The 5,307-nt window shown below is 39.7% G+C and overlaps 1 non-coding gene across 1 annotated transcript; it reads left to right on the top strand.

The window, feature by feature from the left end:
• The first annotated feature begins 4,065 nt into the window (after positions 1-4,065).
• Positions 4,066-4,169, top strand: LOC112438609 (small nucleolar RNA U13). Its single transcript, XR_003027011.1, has one exon. It is a non-coding gene; the product is annotated as a small nucleolar RNA U13 (small nucleolar RNA).
• Positions 4,170-5,307: the final 1,138 nt, after the last annotated feature.

Below are 5,307 nucleotides of genomic sequence, written 5' to 3'. Positions count from 1 at the left end.
GTTCCTGCACTAACTTGCTTAGAATTATGGCCTCCAGCTCCGTGCATGTTGCTGCAAAGAATGATTTCATTCTTTTTTATGGCTGCCTAGTATTCCATAATATATATGTAGCACATTTTCTTTATCCCATTTACCACTGATGGGAACCTGGGTTGATTCCATGTCTTTGCTATTGTGAACAGTGCAGTGATGAACATACAAGTGCATGTGTCTTTTTGGTAGAATAATTTCTTTTGGGTACATACCCAGTAATGGGATTGCTGTGTCCAGTGGTAGAATTGTTTTAAGTTCTTTCAGAAATCTCCAGACTGCTTTCCACAGCGGCTGGACTAATTTACATTTCCACCAATAGTGTATAAGTGTTTGCTTTTCTCTGCTGCCTTGCCAGCCAGCATCTGTTGTTTTTTGACTTTTTAGTAGTAGCCATTCTGACTGGTGTGAGATGGTATCTCATTGTGGTTTTGATTTGCATTTCTCTGATGATAGTGATGCTGAGTATTGTTTCATATATTTGTTGGCCATTTGTATGTCTTCTTTCGAAAAGTGTCTGTTCATGTCATTTGCCCACTTTTTAATGGTGTTATTTGGTTTTTACTTGTTAATTTTTTCAAGTTCCCTATAGATTCTGAGTATTAGACCTCTGTCAGATACATAGTTTGCAAATATCTTCTCCCATTCTGTAGGTTGTCTGTTTGCTCTGCTGATAGTTTCTTTTGCTGTACAGAAGCTCTTTAGTTTAATGAGGTCCCACTTGTCTATTTCTGGTTTTGTTGCAATTGCTTTTAGGGACTTAGCCAAAAATTCTTTACCAAGGCCAATGTCGAAAAGAGTATTTCCTAGGTTTTCTTCCAGGATTTCTATAGTTTGAGATCTTACATTAAAATCTTTAATCCATTTTTAGTTAATTTTTGCATATGGAGAAAGGTATGGGCCCAGCTTCAATCTTCTGCATATGGCTAGCCAGTTATCTCAGCACCATTTACTGAATATGGAATTGTTTTCCCACTGCTTGTTTTGGTTGGCCTTGTCAAAGATCAGATGGTTGTAGCTGTGCAGCTTTATTTCTGAGTTCTCTATTCTGTTCCATTGGTCTATGTGTCTGTTTTTGTACCACTACCAAGCTGTCTTTATTTGTTTGTTTGTTTGTTTTTGAGACTGAGTCTCACTCTGTCGCCTAGGCTGGAGTGCAATGGTGTGATCTCAGCTCACTGCAACCTATGCCCCTGGATTCAAGCAATTCTCCTGCCTCAGCCTCCCCAGTAGCTGGAATTACAGGTGCCCGCCACCACGCCTGGCTGATTTGTGTATGTTTTAGTAGAGATGGGGTTTCACCATGTTGGCCAGGCTGGTTTCAAACTCCTGACCTCAAGTGATCTGCCCACCTCAGCCTCCCAAAGTGCTGGGATTACAGATGTGAGCCACTGTGCCCAGCCACCCAAGTTGTTTTGTTTACTGTGGCTTTATAGTGTAGTTTGAAGTTGGGTAGTGTGATGCCTCCGTCTTTGTTCTTTTTGCTTTGGATTGCTTTGGTTATTTGGGCTCTTTTTTGGTTTCATGTGAATTTTAGAATAGTTTTTTTTTTCTAATTGTGTGAAGAATGCCATTAGCAGTTTGATAGGAATAGCACTGAATCTGTAAATTGCTTTGGGCAGTATGGCCATTTTTATGATATTGATTCTTCCAATCCAGGAACATGGAATGTTTTTCCATTTATTTGTGTCATTCCTGATTTCTTTCATCAGTGTTTTGTAGTTCTCTTTGTGGAGACTTTTCGCCTCCTTGGTTAGGTGTATTTCTAGGTATTTCATTTTCTTTGTGGCTGTTGTGAGTGAGATTGTGTTCTTTATTTTTGTTTAATTTTTCATTTCCACAGGTTATTGGGGAACTGGTGGTGTTTTGTTACATGAGTAAGTTCTTTAGTGGTGATTTTTGAGATTTTGGGGACTGTGTTCTTGATTTCACTCTCAGCCTGGATGTTGTTGATGCATAGAAATGGTACTGATTTTTGTACATTAATTTTGTATCCTGCAACTTTACTTAAGCTGTCCAAATTTATAAGCCAATCATATGCAAGTTCACAAGGCAATTTCTAGGAGCCTTTTGGCAGCATCTTTAAAATTTTCTAAGTATAGATTCATATCATCAAGGAAAAGAGATTGTGTGACTTCTTTTCATACGTGGATGCTTTTTATTTCTTTCTCTTGCCTGATTGCTCTGGCTAGGACTTCCAGTACTATGTTGAATAGGAGTGGAGAGAGGGCATCCTTATCTTGTTCTGGTTCCCAAGGTGAATGGTTCCAAATTTTGCCCATTCGATATGATGTTTACTGTGGGTTTGTCATAAATGGCTGTTATTATTTTGACGTATGTTTTTTTTTGATACCTAGTCTGTTGAGGGGTTTTATCATGAAGGGATGTTGGAAGTTATTGAAAGCTTTCTCTGTGCCTATTGATCCTCTGTAACAGATTTGCTTCTTTCCAGCTATAAATATTTAAGTTCTCTTTCATGTCTGTGGTGTACTTTAAAATTCATAAGGATGTAAACCAGTGTGGTTATTTTTGAATAATCTCATTTTGCATTTGATAGGCCCTTTTAATACAAATATTCTTGTTCTTCAGTTCCAGAAATTTTTTTTCTATTTCTTCTATTATTTCTTTGAAATATCCTTCCCCATTTTCCCTTGTGTGTGTTTTTTGTTCTTTGTTTGTTTGTTTGTTTGTTTTGACAGAGTCTCGCTCTGTCACTCAGGCTGGAGTGCAATGGCACAATCTTGGCTCACTGCAACCTCCACCTCCTAGGTTTAAGCAATTCTCCTGCCTCAGCCTCCCAGGTAGCTGGTATTACAGGCACCCGCCATCATGCCCAGCTAATTTTTGTATTTTTGTAGAGATGGGGTTTCACCATGTTGGCTAGGCTGGCCTTGAACTCCTGACCTCAGGTGACACCCCTCCTCGGCCTGCCAAATTGCTGGGATTACAGGCATGAGCCACCGTGCCCAGCCTATCCTTTCCTATTTTCTCTGTTCTTTTTTTCTCCTGGATTCCTGTGGGATATTGGACCTCCTGAATTTATTCTTCATGTCTCTTATCTTTTTTTCTCACTCAACACTGAGACAATTCCACTATACTTTGCTAGAAACTCAATTTCTCACTCTAAAATAACAATTTCACCCTTCCCTTGTATCCTCAAATGTCCTACACTCACTCCTCTCTCTTCTCCTGATCACTATCATCTAATGACTTCAATTCGTGACTTAGAAGAGAAAATAGATACAGAAGGTGTATTAGGGCACATTACTGGGATTAACACATGCAGAAGAGTAGGGAAGAGAAGGAAGAAGGCTTCGTGACAGAAGCCTCATGCAACCTTACAAGAAGTTCTGAAGATTGGATAATTTGCCGGAGTGGTCCCCATTTGGGACCAGGGAACTGGCCCCTGATACCCCAAGTTGTTCAGTCATTTAATGTGGGATGCCTTTGGAAGGGGCTATGACCTTGGCTAGGTAGCTCTTTTCAGCTGAGGCAATCCCTGAATAAGGCTGACAGCCAAAGACTTATCTGGCAGCCTTCTCAACAGATGGGGTAATAAGTCCTTCATTCCTGAGGGAGGATCCGAAGGGCACATTACAGTGTCTACCACATCAGCTACCTGCACCTATCAGCGTTGTCCTGATATTGGCTCGAACCAGCTAGTGAGGGCCAACTCTGCACTTCCCTTCCCAATTTTGCATTCAGTGACATTGTGTTGGTAACTTAGGACTTTTCTGTGGAAGTTTTAAAGTTTCACCAATCTTTTTCAGGTCTGAAAGCTCTCTTTCTTTTTCTCCAATTGTTCTTTGTTCACAGTATTCCATTATTGTTTATGGATTATAATAATGATTTGAATCTTTCAGTGTGTAACCAATTAGCATTGTTTTTAAAGTTCACTGTTCCCTGAACTACGTCTGTTTCTTTCAGAGATTTTTTTCCATTTATCATTCCTTCCATATATCATCTCTTCAACTCTTAAAGGACCAGGCACTGTGTTAGGTGATGGGGACACAATAGTGAACAAGACACGAATAGATCCTTCTTTAGTTCATAAGCATGATGATTGGGTTTTCATGTACATGTGTGAGATGTGCCTCCCTCAAAACTTGTTACAACATTGGCACATTACCTGTCTGACATGAAGGGAAAAAAAGACGTAAAGGGTTCCTGTTGTAGACATTTTTTTCTTGTCAGAGAAAAATCTAGTAAATATACAAATAAATAATATTATTTAAGGAAGTTGTCATTGCTATGAACGAACAAAATTCAGTGGATGGAGCATATGGGAGTAGGGGGATGTCTGTTTTAAAGAGTAGGCTGGGACCATGTCTCTGCTGTGATAGTACTTGAACAGAGACCTGAATACAATCTGGATAGCAGGCCAGGTAAACCATTGCAGTGGGAGGCAGCCCCAGGGGTGATAGACTCTGAGAAAAGAACAAGCACTCTGTGTTCCAGGGACACCAAGAAGGCCAGCGCGGTTGGAGCAAAGTGTACAAGGTTAAGTTTGACAAAGCAGGCAGGGCCCAGATCATTTTCACTGTTTGTCTTGGTCTTCTTTTGCATTTGGTGACTTCTGTCTGTTGGGGTTCTACCCGAGAAACAAGAACTAGTAAAATTTGTACATGTATATGTAGAATCTTATGTGTGTGCTTTACATTTGTGTATTTGTGTATTTTTAAATTGTGTATTATATACATTATATACATGCATGTATAATCTATTGACAGAGTGAGACACACAGAGGCAGAGAAAGATAGAGACAGAGAAAGGGTGTTTTTGTAGTAGGTAGGTGGTTATTTCAAGAAATTGATTTTCAGGATCATGGGGTGCTGGCTAGGCAAGTTTGAAATATATAAAGCAGGCCAGCAGGCTGGAAATTCTCAGGCAGGAGTTGGCACTTCAGACTTGAGGCAGAATTTCTTCTCCTTCAGGGAAATTTTAGTTTTGCTGTTAAGACCTTCCAACTGACTGGGTGAGCTATGGTTTTCATGGATAATCTCCTTTGTTTAAAGTCAACTGATTGTAGAAGTTAATCATATCTACAAAAACCTTACAGCGACACCCAGATTAGTGTTTGATTGATTAATTATAGCCTAGCCAAGTTGACACGTAAAAGTAACCATCACAGTGACTTACCTCAAACATTTGGTGATCTTAGCCTGCCTGTTCATATTTAAAGGTGAGAGCTAGAAAAACTGGTGGGGGTATTTATAGGAGAAGATTGCCAACTGGAAATCATTACTTTAGGGTGACCAAGAGGAGGTATAGAATCTT

Source organism: Pan paniscus, chromosome X (assembly GCF_029289425.2).
Source record: "Pan paniscus chromosome X, NHGRI_mPanPan1-v2.0_pri, whole genome shotgun sequence".
In the NCBI taxonomy this organism is placed as follows: Eukaryota; Metazoa; Chordata; class Mammalia; order Primates; family Hominidae; genus Pan; species Pan paniscus.
Note: the sequence above shows the minus strand (reverse complement) of the source record. Positions and strands in the feature narration are given on the sequence as shown.